General features: G+C 53.5%; 1 pseudogene; it reads left to right on the top strand.

Annotated features, from left to right (window-relative positions):
* The first annotated feature begins 6,078 nt into the window (after positions 1-6,078).
* LOC148148877 (uncharacterized) lies at positions 6,079-7,118 on the top strand (annotated as a pseudogene).
* The last annotated feature ends 8,419 nt before the right edge of the window (positions 7,119-15,537 follow it).

Consider the following 15,537-nt stretch of genomic DNA (forward strand, 5'->3'; position numbering starts at 1 on the left):
CAGGTTTCAATTAATTCACCTCTCAACTTTCTACTCTCTGTCAAAAACAGCCTCAAGTCCTTCAGCTTTTCCTCATAAGACCTTCCCTCCATACCAGGTCACATTCTAGTAAATCTCATCTGAACCCTTTCCAAAGCTTCGACCTCCTTCCTATAATGCAATGACCAGAACTGTACGCAATACTCCAAAACAAGAGATTTGGACAGCTGCAACATGACCTCATCGCTCCGAAGATCAATCCCTCCACCAATAAAAGCTAATACACCATATGCTTTCTTAACAACCCTATCACCCTGGGTGGAAACTTTCAGGGATCTATGTTTGGGAACACCAAGATCTCTCTGTTCATCTACACTGCCAAGTATCTCACCATTACCCCAGTACTCTGTATTCCTGTTCCTCCTTCCAAAGTGAATCACCTCACACTTTTCCACATTAAACTCCATTTACCACCTCTCAGCTCAGCTGTGCAACTTATCTATGTCCCTCTATAACCTGCAGCATCCTTCGGCAATATCCACAACTCCACCTACCTTAGTGTCATCCGCAAATTTACTAACCAATCCTTCTATGCCCTCATCCAATTCATTTATGAAAATGACAAACAGAAATGGCCCCAAGACAGGCCTTGCAGTACTCCACTAGTAACTGAATTCTAGGGTGAACATTTCCCATCAACCACCACCCTCTGCCTTCTTTCAGCTGGGTAATGTCTGATCCAAACTGCTAAATCACTGTTAATCCCATGCCTCCGTATGTTATGCAATAGCCTACCGTGTGGAACCTTATCAAACCCCTTACTGAAATCCATATGCACCACATCAACCACTTTACCCTCATCCAGCTGTTTGGTCACTTTCTCAAAGAACTCTATAAGATTTGTGTGGCATGACCTACTCTTCACAAAACCACGTTGACTATCCGTAATCAACTTATTCCTTTTGAGATGATTATAAATCCTATCTCTTCTAATCATTTCCAGCACTTTACCCACAACCGAAGTAAGGCTTACTGGGAGATAATTACCAGGGTTGTCTCTACTCCCCTTCTTGTACAAGGGGACAATTCTTGCTATCCTCCAGTCTTCTGGCACTATCCCTATCGATAATGACGACATAAAGTTCAAAGCCAATGGCTCTGCAATCTCCTCCCTGGCTTCCCAGAGAATCCAAGGATAAATACCATCTGCCCTAGGGGACTTATTTATTTTCCCACTTTCCAGAATTGCTAACAACTCCTCCTTGTGAACCTCAATCCCATCTAGTCTAATCACCTGCATCTCAGTATTCTCCGAGACAACGTAGTCGCTTTCCTATGCGAGTACATTGAAAAGAATTCAGTTAGCACTTCTCCTATCTCCTCGGACTCCACGCACAACCTCCCATTACTGTCCTTGTTTGGCCCCAAACTCACTCTAGTCATTCTTTTGTTCTTGATATACCTGTAGAAACCTTTAGGTTTTTCCTTGATCCTACCTGCCAATGACTTTTCACATCCCCTCCTTGCTCTTCTTAGCTCTTTCTTTAGGTCTTTCCTGGCTGACCTATAACTCTCAAACACCCTACCTGAAGCTTCACATCTCATCCTAACATAAACCTTCTTCTTCCTCTTGACAAGAGATTCAACTTCTTTTGTAGACCACGATTCCCTGACTCAACCACTTCCTCCCTGCCTGACAGGTACATACTTATCAAGGACACGCAGTAGCTGTTCCATGAATAAGCTCCACATTTCAATTGTGCCGATCCCCTGAAGTTTCCTTTCCCATCCTATGCATCCTAAATCTTTCCTAATTGCATCCTATTTGCAGCAGTTATACCACTGCTATAACGCTTGCCCCATGGTATATGCCTAACCCTTTCCATTGCTAAAGTAAACACAACCAAATGTGGGCACTATCACCAAATGCTCACTAATCTCTGAATCTAATACCTGGCTAGGTTCCTTACCCAGTACTAAATCCAATATGGTCTTGTCCCTTTTCTACATACTGTGTCAAGAAAACCTTCTGCACATATTGGACAAAAACTGACCCATCTAAAGTATTCGAACTATAGTATTTTCAGTCAATATTTGGAAAGTTAAAGACCCCATAACAACTGCTCTGTTACTCTCGCTCCTATCCAGAATAATCTCTGCTCTCCTTTCCTCTACATCTCTGGAACTATTTGGAGGCCAGTAGAAAAGTCCCAACAAGGTGAAACCTCCTTTCCTGTTTCTAACCTCAGCCCATACTACCTTAGTAGAGGAGTCCTCAAATGTACCTTCTGCCACCGTAGTACTGTCCTGACTAACGATGCCACACCTCCCACTCTTTTACCATCTTCTCTGTTCTTACTGAGCCATCTAAATCCCAGAACGTGCACGAACCATTCCTGTCCCTGCTCTATCCATGTCTCTGAAATGACCATAACATCGAAGTCCCAGGTACCAACCCATGCTGCAAGTTCACCCACCTTATTCAGGATGCTCCTGGCACTGAAGTAGACACACTTCAAACCACTTCTTGCATGCTGATGCACTCTTGCAACCTTGAAACCATATTTCTGACCTCACCACTCTCAACCTCTTGAACAGTGGAACTACAGTTCAGGTTCCCATCCCCCTGCTGAATTAGTTTAAACCCTCCCCACGAGCATTATCAAATTTCCACACACCGCCCTCTTCCCCCGCCCAGGATATGGGTACCCCTCTGGTTCAGGTGGAGACCATCCTGTTTTCTCCAAATGATGTTGTTAGTGCTTATGTGGACCACCTTGGGGGCTGCTACCCCTCCTCCTCAAAGATCCCAAAAACATGATCTGAGACATCCCAAACCTTGGCACCTGCGAGGCATCACACCAACTGTGAGTCTCTCTCCATTGGAACCTCTAATCTGTCCTCCTAGCTATGGAGTCTCCAGTGACTAATGCTTTGCTCATCTCCCCGCTTCCCTTGTGAGCAACAGGAACAGACTCTGTGCCAGGGATCTGTACCCCATGACTTACCCTTGGTAAGTCGTTCCCCCACCCCCCGCCCCCAACAGTATCCAAAATGTTATACTTGTTATTGAAGGGAATGGCCACAGGAGTTCCCTGTACTGTCTGCCTGGTCCCTTTTCATCCCCTGAGAGTAATCCATCTGCCTCCTTCTTGTACCTGACGTGCAGCTACCTCCCTGTAACTCCTCTCAATAACTCCCACCGCCTCCTGAATGATCCAAAGTTCATCCAGCTCCAGCCTCAGTTCCCTGACGTGGTTTTCGAGATGCTGGTGTTGGGTGCACTTACCGCAGATGTAGTCAGCAGGGACACTAGTGGTGATACTTACCTCCCACATTCTGCAGGAGGAACATTCAACTGCCTGAACCTCCATTCTCACTATTCTAAATTCTGAGAGAGACTATTGAAAAAGAAACAATAAAAGAAACGAGTGATCTGGACATGGTTGCAATGATAAGGTGGTATTTTGGGGTTAGACAGATACATGGAAGAGTACAGGTCCTGGTGAAGATTATATGGATAGGGAAGTGTGTTATTATTACTTGTTTTCAGGGGCGGTGACTGGAGAAGAGCTGTAAGTATATAACTAACTGACCGTGGGGATTCACGGCCTTGTTTTCAGGGGTGGAGTGTGGAACAGAATTGTAAGTATATAACTAACTGACCATGGGATTCACGGCCTTGATTTCAGGGACGGTGACTGGAGCAGAGCTATAAGTATATAACTAACTGACCGTGGGGATTCACGACCTTGTTTTCAGGGTCAGAGGGTGGAGCAGAGCTGTAAGTATACAACTAACTGACTGCGGGGATTCACAGCCTTGTTTTCAGTGTCAGAGGGTGGAGCAGAGCTGTAAGTATATAACTAACTGACCACGGGAATTCACGGCCTTGTTTTCAGGGGCGGTGACTGGAGCAGAGCTGTAAGTATATAACTAACTGACCGTGGGGATTCACAACCTTGTTTTCAGGGTCAGAGGGTAACGCAGAGCTAAAAGTAAATAACTAACTGACTGCGAGGAACACAGGGAGTAACTGAAAGCAAACTGAAAAAGTGGCGTCACAGGAGGGCTGTGACCTGATTGGCTGATAGACAAGCCGTCTGAAATTTGAAAAAAAAAGACTCTCCAAAATGAACTAGATTAACTAACCAGGGATAAACTAACTAATAAGTTAATTAACTCAGTAGAGATGGTGGGGCAGGTGATGTATTGTAGCTGTGTGCTGTGGGAGCTGGCTGATCCCAATGCGAGCTGCAGTCACCACATCTGCAGCAAGTGCTGTTTGCTGGAACTACTCCAGCTCAGAGTTGATGAGCTGGAATCTGAGCTTCAAACACTGTGGCACATCTGGGTGAGGGCCTTGTTTGTGTGCTGCACACTACAGGACGAGCAGCGGGCTGGTAAGGGACCATGGAAGCTGAACACCAAGCTGTTTACACCAGGAAACATTGAGGAGCTCAAGTGGGACTACACAGGTTGGAGAACCATGAAGCCCCTCTTTGAGTCCCCAGCGGACTGGTGGGAAACAGTAAAAGGGAACATCAAGAGGTTCTTCATCCTCAAAGCTGTTCAGGAGGCGAGAGAGAGGTGGGGAAAACCAACCTAGCTCCAGGAAAGTATGCAGAACCTGCTCCTGTTGCAGACTATGGGTGTCAATGTCACGGAGGACCTCAAGGAGGTGAAGGGCCAGCAAGCCTCGCTCTTTGCCTTGGAAGATAACCTCCAAGATAACCTTCCAGTCCAGGGTCCGCTTGGTGGAGCAGGACGAGACGTGCTCACGTTTCTTCTTCCAGAAGGTGCACAAGGAGAGCTCTGTGCTCAGCAGCCTGAAGGAAGAAGATGGCTCGATAATGTCATCTCAGGCTGATGTCATGAGGATCAGCAATTCCTTCTATGCCAGTCCGTATGACTCTAAGCCAACCGACAGCGCGGCCTTCCAGTCGTTCCTGTCCTCTATCACGGAGGTCTTAGTCGACAGAACACGGGAGAGGCTGGACCAGCCGCTATCTCTGGACGAGCTGACCAAGGCCCTCAAGTCTCTCGAAAAGAATAAAACTCCCGGAAGCGACGGCTTATCGGTCGAGCTCTATTCCGCTCTGTTGGACTTGATTGGCCAGGACCTGCTGGAGGTGTATGTCAGTATGCTTCGGGCAGGTACCATGAGTGAATCCATGAGGAAAGACATCATCACCCTCATCTACAAGCGGAAGGGGGAGAGGGAGGAACTCAGAAATTGGAGACCAATCTCACTATTGAATGCGCATTACAAAATTCTGTCAAAGGTAATCACCAACCAGGTCAGGTCTGCTCTGGGGTCAGTGATTCATCCTGACCAAACCTGTGTTGTACTGGGCAGGAAGATCACTGAGAGTCTCGCACTCCTCAGGGATATGATTGCCTATGTGAAGGACAGAGGGTTGGACACCTGCCGAATCAGCCTGGACAAGGAGAAAGCCTTTGACAGGATATCACAGGTATATGAGAGATGTTCTCTCCAAAATGGGCTTTGGGGAGGGAATCTGCAATTGGATCAGACTGCTCTACACCAACATTGTCAGTGCAGTCTCAATCAATGGGTGGGAATCAGATAGCTCCCCAGTCAGATCTGGAGTCAGGCAGGGCTGCACTCTCTCTCCTGCCTTGTTTGGGTGTTGCATAGAGCCATTTGCCGAATCCATCAGGAAGGATGCGAGCCTGAGAGGGGTGACTATTCCTGGCAGCGGGGGCCTGCAGGTTAAGGCCTCCCTGTACATGGATGACGTCGCCGTTTTCTGCTCAGATCCGCTGTCCGTGCACAGACTCATGTGCATTTGTGACCAGTTCGAACGGGCCTCGGGGGCCAAGGTAAACCAAGGCAAGAGCGAGGCCATGCTCTTTGGGAACTGGGACGACCAATCCTCGATCACCTTCACCGTCAGGACCGACCACCTGAATGTTCTCTGTATTTGGTCCAGTGGGGCTGTGGCATGCGCCAAGTCTTGGGAGGAGCGTATCAGCAAAGTGAGGCAGAAACTGGGCAGATGGAAGCTATGGTCGCTCTCCATCGCGGGAAAAAACCTGGTCATTAGGTGTGAGGCACTGTCATTGCTGTTATACATGGCACAGGTCTGGCCTATTCGCAGAACCTGTACCGCTGCAGTCACCCGGGCCATCTTCCAGTTTCTATAGAGATCAAAGATGGACCGGGTCCAAATGGACTCGATGTATAAAGATCTGGGCAATGGGGATAAAATACACCCAATGCTACCCTCCCCGTGATGGCCACCTTTCTATGTGGCTGCATCAAGCTGTGCGTGGATCCCCGGTACGTAAACACCAAGTGTCACTACGTACTGAGGTTCTACTTGTCCCCGGTGTTGCGAAGGATGGGCCTGGCCTCGCTGCCGTGGAACGCTCCGAGTAGTTGGACCGTTCCGTATCACCTGTCCTTCGTGGAGAAGTTTATGAAGAAAAACACCTTTGACCACAAGTCCATCAGGAAGTGGTCAGCACGTAGTGTCCTTGAGACCCTTTGGGAAAAGGAGAGGGCGGATCCTGTCGAGCAGTTCCCTGAGCAGACTGTCAAAGCCATTTGGCAAAATGCCTCATCGCCCAGAACTTTTCAACAAGCTCCAAGACATGGCTTGTCTGCTGGTGAGAAGGGCTCTGCCTGTGAAATCCTTTATGCACACCCGGACTCTCAGCCGCACCGCACGCTGCCCTCGAAGCGGCTGCGGGGAGGACAAGACTGTCACACACCCCCTTCTGGAATGTGCCTATGCAGAAGAAGTCTGGAGAGGAATGCAGTGGTGTTTGTCGAGGTTCGTCCCGAGCAGCGCTGTGACACGGGACTCTGTGCTCTACAGTCTGTTCCCTGGGACGCACACCGAGACGAACATCAACTGTGCCTGGAGGATCATCAAATCGGGGAAAGACGCTCTCTGGGTGGTCCGAAACCTACTGATCTTCCAGCTGAAGGAGTTGACCCCAACTGAGTGTTGCAGACTGGCACATTCCAAGATCCAGGACTACGTGTTGAGGGAAGCGCTGAAGCTTGGGGCAGCTGCCGCCAAGGCACGGTGGGGAAAGACCACCTTGTAACATCTGCCTGCCTAAAGAAGAACAGGGGGCCCACCCAGTCATTTGGGCCCTGCTGACGCCTCAGCTAAATATATGGACATATGATTGATAAACGTACAGACCTGTGTATACAAGTGATAAATTCTGATTTCTGTGTGTAAATGTTTACATATGCATGGCATGACCAACTGTACACACCATCAAATTATTTTATGAATTAAGTATATTTTTGAAATAAAAAAAAGTGGGGCTGCCTGAAAGGTCACTGCTAAAGACACAGGCACTTACAATTAATAGCAGTGAGTAGCTGAAGGGAACAAATGTAATTTTCCAGGTTCACTGAAAAGACCTACAGTGGGTGGGAGAGAAAGCTGTGGGGACAACCAAAGAGGCTGTAAACAGATATGGACAACTTCACTGAGTGAGGAAGGAATTAGCAGATGGAATATAATGTGCAGCAGATATTTCCAAGCTAACTTAGTGACTGATTAAAATTCCCATTCCTTGCCCAGTCCATCCTTCTACACCCAAAGGTGATTTGTCCCTGTGGGACAGCTGTGTAGGTCAAACTGTGGGATATGAAGATGTGAACTGTGAAGTGTTCCCAGTCTGAGCCACAACATGAGGAGCACAAGGATTGAGATGATTATTTTGTCATGGAAGTTGAATGAGTTTTGGAAACAGGGTCCCTGTGATTGACAACACTATAAACCTGGCAGCATCCAGAACCAAAGTAAGTCATCAGAGGAATCACAGATGGAAGTGGGAAGGGACTGGGCAAGGGCAGAAAAAATCGAGTCAATGTTCTGGGGACATGAGTTTGAATCCTATTGTGGCAGATGGTGGGAATTGAATTCAATTTCAGGGGGAAAGGAAGGAGTCTTCCCCATTAAAACATTGTTGTGAAAACCCGTCTGATACACTAATGTGCTTTAGGTAAGGAAATTTGCCATTTCACCTGGTCTGGCCTACATGTGACTCCAGACCCACAGCAATGTGCTTGACCAATGTGATTGTCCATCCCCAGTATCCTACCCTCTAGGCAACTGGGGATGGACAATAATGCCAGCCCAACCAATGATGTTCCCATTTGTGAACAAATTTAAATAAAGTTCTCCAACTCTGCTACCCTCCTGGTAATCTACCTGTGGCAATTCTCCAAGATTGATGAATTATTTAACAATGCAGTTCAGTTCAGGTCCCAGTTCAACGTTTAGCTCAATTAACAGGGTTTGTGTAGCTCTAATTTTTAATGTTTGCTTTCATGATTAATTGCATTAGGTACTTATCTGTGATCATCACTCAACTTGTCAAAGATCATAGAATCCCTACACTGCAGAAAGAGACCATTTGGCCCATTAAGTTTGCATCGACCCTCCAAAGTGTGTCCCACCCAGACCCACTCCGTGCTTTTAATCCTGCATTTCCCATAGCTCATGCATCTAACCTGCATATCTTTGGACTGTGGGAGGAAATCAGAACCACCCAGAGGAAACCCATGCAGACACGAGGAGAACATGTAAACTCCGCATAGTCACCCAAGACAGTAATTGAACCCAGGTCCCTGGCATTGTGAGGCAGCAGTGCTAATCACTGCACCACCGTGCCACCGAGTTCTGTTCCCCAAGATGCACATCGAGACAAACATTGACTGCATCTGGTAGACCATCAACTCAGTGAAATATGTTGTTTGCTCTGCCCAAAACTTGTCGGTCTTCCAGAACAAGGAGTTGCCCTCAACCAAATATTGTGGACTGGCACATTCGAAGGTTCTGAGGGACTATGTACTGAGGGATGTATAGAAGCTTGGGGCAGCTTCCGCCAAGGTGCAATAGGGAAAGATTAAGACCTTTCTGCTGAAGTTAAATGGGGGTTTGTCTGATATTGGGCCCTCAATTACCTTCAACTAATCTCTTATTTCCACAAGTAAGAGATGCCTTTGTTTTTTTTTGTTGGATAGAGTCAAGCTCCAACGTTTTTCTGTTTCCTTGATAAGCTAGAGTACAGAACTGAACTGTGTTTGTGACTATGTATATAAAGATATTCTTTATGAATAAAGAAATATCTTTTTGAAGTAAAAGATGAGGTTGAGAAGGTGGACCTTCAGGTATACAACAGCTGGTGCAGGAATTGAACCTGCACTGTTGGCATCACAAATGCAGCTGTCAAGCAATGAGGTGACATACTCTTACAAAGAGGGCTCTGGTGGCACCATGGTAGTGGCCCTAACTCCGAACCAGATGGCGTGTTTTCAAGTTCCAGCTGTTTCCGTGGTATCTAATAACATTTCTGGATAGGGAAAAATCCATATGAATACAAGGTTACAGCTGTGCTTAGGATTTCATGGTTAGGGCTGATGAGCTGAGTCTCTGGGTAGTCAGTCTCTGATACAGTCTCTTTATCTTAGTTGCATCCTGCCAGGTGATAGCGTAGGCTTTGCATTTCCCCAAGTCCCCACCTAACCTGTCAATCAAAGTCTTCATCTGTCAACTTTACCAACCTCTCCCCACCAACCGCAGGAATATGATGAAAATGTAACAGGTCTAGTAGTGCACTGTCTTCCTTTGGAAGCCAGGGTGTTGTTTAAGTCAATAACCCCCTCCCTCTTTCCCCTCACCATGCATGATCACTTTCCATGTCTATCATCTCCCCACCTTATCTATTAAGTTATCCCCTTTCAGTATTGAAATTCCCTATGCATCACAGCCTTCTGCCGTCCAATCCCACAATCGCTTTATGCAGCATTAGCGCCTGATCACCCACTCTTGACTTTTAGTGGCTGGAGCCCAAAGATAGACCAGACTCCATTCTTTTGATAGACTGAGCTCCCTGAACCTGTCCCCATGACAGGTTGTATATGGACCCACAGGGCAAACCGTGACCCACTTCCAGCACTGACCAGGTGCAATTCCCTCACTCTTGCCTGTTGTTGACCAGCCAGTTGTCTGACCACATCTAAACTGCTGGACAGATGTTGGATACTGCCTTTGACTTATTGTATACCTTGACTGAAAGAGGTCATCCCGGACTTCACTGAAACCTACTCTTATTCGATTTCGTGATATGGCCAACTGCCTGTTGGCGGCATTGGATGGAGGCGGGGGGACATGTTGGATCGGGGCGTGGGGCCGTGTTGGATCGGGGCGAGGGGCCGTGTTGAATGGGTGCGGGGGGCTGTGTTGGATGGGGCGGGGGTGGCTGTGTTGGATGGGGGCAGGGGGCCATGTAGAAAGGGGGGGCGGTGTTGGATGGGGTTGGGGCCACGGTGGATGGGGGCGGGGGGCCGTGTTGGATTGGGGTGGGGCGTTGTTTGATGGGGCGAGAGCCGTGTTGGATGGGGCAGGAGGCTATGTTGGATGGGGACAGGGGGCTATGTAGAAAGGGGGGCCGTGTTGGATGGGGGGGTGGGTGACCACGTTGAATGGGGGCGTGTTGGAAGGGGCAGGGGACCGTGTTGGATGGGGTCGGGGGGTCGCGTTTGATGGGGGCGGTGCGGCCATGTTGGATGGGATGGCGACCGTGTTGGAGGGGGTAGGGGGGTCGCACTGGATGGGAGCGGGGACCGTGTTCGATGAGGTGGGGGGTCGAGTTGTTTGGGGTGGGGGGCCATGTTGGATGGGGCAGTGGGGCCCTGTTGGATGGGGTCGGGGGGGAACGTGTTGGATGGGGCGGGAGCGATGTTGATGGGGCGAGGGGATGCTTTGTTCGGGACGGGGATGGAGAAGACAGCAGCAGGGGGGCTGTGTTGGGAGGGTGGGGTAGACAGGGACGGGTGGGCAATGTTGGATGGTGTTGGGGGGTTAGTGTTAGATGGGGTGGAGGTGGTGTTGGATGGGGTGGGGGCGGTGTCGAATGGGCTGGAGGGCCGTGTTGGTTGGAGGCGAGGGCGGTGTTGGATGGGGCGGGCCATGTTGGATTGGGTGTTAACTGGGGGGGCGGTGTTGGGTGGGGGGCCGCATTGGATTGGGTGGGGGGGCCGTGTTGGATAGGGTGGGGGGGGCTGTGTTGGATTGGGTGAGGGGGCCGTTTTGGATGGGGTGGGGGCTGTGTTGGATTGGGTGGGGGGGCCGCAATGGATGCGGTGGGGGGGCCGCGTTGGATGCGGGTGCGGGCTCTCTTGCATGGGTGCGGGGAAGCTGTGTTGGATGGAGCAGGGAACTGTGTGGAATGGGGGCGGTGTTGGATGGGGGCGGGGGGGGCGTGTTGGATGGGGCGGGAGGCTATGTTGGATGGGGTTGGTGCTGTGTTGAATAGGACAGGGGGCTGTTTTGATGGGGTGGAGGGCCGTGTTGTATGGGGTGAGGGGGGCCATGTTAGATGGGGTGGGGGGGCCGTGTTGGATGTGGGCAGGGAGGCGCGTTGGATATGGGCGGCGGGGTGGTGGGGCAACATTGGTTGGGGGCGGGGGCAGTGTTGTTTGGGTCGGGGTCCCATGTTGATGGGGGAAGGGGGCCGCATTGGTTGGGGGCGGGGGGGGCCGCATTGTTGGATGGAGGCAGGGGGGCGGTGTTGGATGGGGGCAGGGGTCGGAGTTGGATGGGGCAGGGGGCAGTGTTAGATGGGGCAGGGGCTTGTTGGATGTGGGCGGGGGCGTGTTGGATGGGTGGAGGAGTGTGTTGGATGGGGGCAGTGGCCGCGTTGGATGGGGGTGGGGGTGGTGTTGGATGGGGTGGGGGCGGTGTTGGATGGGGTGAGGGCTTGTTGGATGGTGGCGGGGGCGTGTTGGGTGGGGGAGTGTGTTGGATTGGGGCGGAGGCCGTGTTGAATGGGGACGGGGGCGTGTTGGATGGGTGGGGGAGTGTTTTGGATGGGGCGGGGGGTGGTGTTGAATGGAGCGGGGGCATGTTGGATGGGACGGGGGCGTGTTGGATGGGGCAGGGGGCGGTGTTGCATGGGGTAGGGGGCCGGGTTGGATGGGGTGGGGGGCGGTGTGGGATGGGGCATTGGGCCATGTTGGATGGGACGCGGGGGCTGTGCTGAATGGGGCGGGGGCAGTGTTGGATGGGGGCGAGGGGGCGGTGTTGGTTGGGGCAGGGGGCTGTGTTGGATGGGACAGGGGGCTGTTGGATGGGACGTGGGGGCGTGTTGGATGTGGCGGAGGTGTGTGTTGGATGGGGCATGGGGCCGTGTTGAATGGGGGCCATGTTGGATGGGACCAAGGCGCCACGTTGGATGGGTGTGGGGACCGTGTTGGATGGGGGCAGAGAACAGTGTTGGATGGGGGAGGGACTGTGTTGGATGTGGGTGGGGGGCTGTGTTGGATGGGGTCGGGGAGCGGTTTTGAATGGGGCAGGGGCCGTGTTGGATGGGGGTTGGGGAGCTGTGTTGGAAGGGGGTGGGGGACCGCGTAGACAGGGGTTGCATTGGAATGGGGCAGGGGGCCATGCATGATCGGTGCAGGAGGCTGTATTGAATGGGACAGGAGCCTCATTGTTGGATGGGGGTGGGGAATGCGTAGGATGGGGTTGCGTTGGATGGTGGCGGGGGCCATGTTGGATGGGGCAGGTGGGGCCGTGTTGGATGTGGGCGGGGGGGCGGAATTTGATGGGGCGGGGGCAGTGTTGAATTGGGAGGGGATCCATGTTGATTAGAGGCAGGCGGTCGCGTTGGTTGGGGCAGGGGGGCCGTGTTGGATGGGGGCGGGGTGGTGTTTGATGGGGTGAGGGCCGTGTTGGATGTGGGCGCGAGGCCGTGTTGGATGGGGGAGGGGCGGTGTTTGATGGGGCGAGGGCTGTGTTGGAAATGGTGGGGGGCTGTGTTGGATGGGGGCAGGGGGCCGTGTTGGATGGGGATAGGGGTCGTAGTTGAATGGGGCAGAGGTGTGTTGGATGGGGGCGGGGGTGGTGTTGGAAGGGGCGGGGGCTTGTTGAATGGGGACGGGGGCGTGTTGGATGGGTGGGGGAGTGTGTTGGATGGGGACGGGGGCTGTTTTGGATGGGGGAGGGGCGGTGTTTGATGGGGTGAGGGCTGTGTTGGAAAGGGTGGGGGGCTGTGTTGGATGGGACAGGGGGCCGTGTTGGAATGGGGTAGGGGTCATAGTTGGATGGGGCGGGGGGCAGAGTTGGATGGGATGGTGCGAGTTGAATGGGGCGGAGGTGTGTTGGATGGGGGCGGGGTGGTGTTGGAAGGGGCGGGGGCTTGTTGAATGGGGGCGGGGGCGTGTTGGATGGGTGGGGGAGTGTGTTGGATGGGGGCGGGGCCATGTTGGATGGGGGCGGGGGCGGTGTTGGATGGGGCGGGGCTCGTTGGATGGGGCAGGGGTGTGTTGGATGGATGGGGGAGTGTGTTGGATAGGGAGGAGGCCATGTTGGATGGGGGCGTGTTGGATGTGTGGGGGAGTGTTTTGATGGGGCGGGGGTGGTGTTGAAAGGGGTGGGGCGTGTTGGATGGGGCAGGGCTTGTTGCATGGGGGAAGGGGGCCATGTTGGATGTGGTTGGGGGCAATGTGGGATGGGGCAATGCTGGTTGGGGTCGTTGGGCCGTGTTGGATGGGGCGGGGGGCGGTGCTGAATGGGGCGGGGACCGTGTTGCATGGGGGTGGAGGCGGTGTTGGAGGGGGTGAGGGCCGTGTTGGATGTGGGCGCGAGGCCGTGTTGGAATGGGGTAGGGGTCATAGTTGGATGGGGCGGGGGGCAGAGTTGGATGGGATGGGGTGAGTTGAATGGGGCGGAGGTGTGTTGGATGGGGGCGGGGTGGTGTTGGAAGGGGCGGGGGCTTGTTGAATGGGGGCGGGGGTGTGTTGGATGGGTGGGGGAGTGTGTTGGATTGGGGCGGGGCCATGTTGGATGGGGCGGGGCTCGTTGGATGGGGCAGGGGTGTGTTGGATGGATGGGGGAGTGTGTTGGATGGGGAGGAGGCCATGTTGGATGGGGGCGTGTTGGATGGGTGGGGGAGTGTTTTGATGGGGCGGGGGTGGTGTTGAAAGGGGTGGGGTGTGTTGGATGGGGCGGGGCTTGTTGCATGGGGGAAGGGGGCCATGTTGGATGTGGTTGGGGGCAATGTGGGATGGGGCAATGCTGGTTGGGGTCGTTGGGCCGTGTTGGATGGGACGGGGGGCGGTGCTGAATGGGGCGGGGACCGTGTTGCATGGGGGTGGAGGCGGTGTTGGAGGGGGAAGGGGGCTATGTTGGATGGGGTGTGGGGCCATGTTGGATGGTGCGGGGGGCTGTGCTGAATGGGGCGGGGGACTCTGTTGTATGGGGGTGGGGGGCGGTGTTGGATGGGGCAGGTGCCTGTGTTGGTTGGGGCGTGGGGCCGTGTTGGATGGGGCATAGGCTGTGTTGAATGGGGGCTATGTTGGATGGGAGAAAGGGGCCATGCTGGATGGGTGTGGGGACAGTGTTGAATGGGGGCGGTGTTGGATGGGGGAGGGGCTGTGTTGGATGTGGGTGGGGGGCTGTGTTGGATGGGGTTGGGGAGCAGTTTTGAATGGGGCAGGGGCCGTATTGGATGTGGGTTGGGGAGCTGTGTTGGATGGGGGTGGGGTCCGCGTAGGATGGGGTTGCATTGGATGGGGGCGGGGGGGCGATGCTGGATGGGTGCAGGGGGCCGTATTGAATAGGACAGGAGTCTCATTGTTGGATGGGGATGGGGAACGCGTAGAATGGGGTTGCGTTGGATGGTGGCAGGAGGCCGTATTGGATGGGGCAGGTGGGGCCCTGTTGGATGTGAGCGGGGGGGTGGTTGGGCGGAATTGGATGGGGCAGGGGCGGTGTTGAATTGGGAGGGGGCCCATGTTGGTTGAGGGCAATGGACTGCGTTGGTTGGGGGCGGGGAGGTCGTGTTGGATGGGGGCGGGGTCTGTGTTGGATGGGGCGGATGACAATGTTGGATGGGGCATGGGGCCGTGTTGGATGGGGCAGTGGACCGTGTTGGATGGGTCAGGGGGGCTGTGTTGGATGGGATGAGGACCATGTTGGATAAGGTGGGGTGTCGCGTTGGATGGGGGCGGGGGGGCCGTGTTGGATGGGGTGTGGTGCCCTGTTGTTTGGGGTAGGGGGGTCATGTTGGATGTTGCAGTGGGGCTCTGTTGGATGGGGCGGGAGTGAATTTTGATGGGGCAGGGAGCTGTGTTGGAAGGACCGGGGGCGGTTGTTGGATGGGGACGGGGGGCAGTGTTGGATGGGTGCCAGGGAGCCATGTTGGAAGGAGCGTGGCGGTGTTGGATGGGGGCGCGGGACCGTGTTGGATGGGGGCGGGGGTGGTGTTGGATGAGGGCGGGGCTGTGTTGGATGCGGTCGGGGGTCGGTGTTGGATGCGGGCGGGGGGGCCGCGTTGCATGGTGACGGGGGGCCATGTTGGATAGGATGGGGACCATGTTGGATAAGGTGGGGGGGTCACGTTGGATGGGGCGGGGGGGTCATGTTGGATGGGGTGTGGGGCCCTGTTGTTTGGGGCGGGAGCGCTTTTTGATGGGGCGGGGGGGGCTGCATTGTTCGGGACGGGGATGGGGAAGATGGTAATGGGGGCGGTGTTGGGAGGGCGGGGCGGACGGGG

Source organism: Chiloscyllium plagiosum, unplaced genomic scaffold, assembly GCF_037043375.1.
Source record: "Chiloscyllium plagiosum isolate Xiang-an unplaced genomic scaffold, Cpla_swu_hap1 HiC_scaffold_11, whole genome shotgun sequence".
NCBI classification, from domain to species: Eukaryota; Metazoa; Chordata; class Chondrichthyes; order Orectolobiformes; family Hemiscylliidae; genus Chiloscyllium; species Chiloscyllium plagiosum.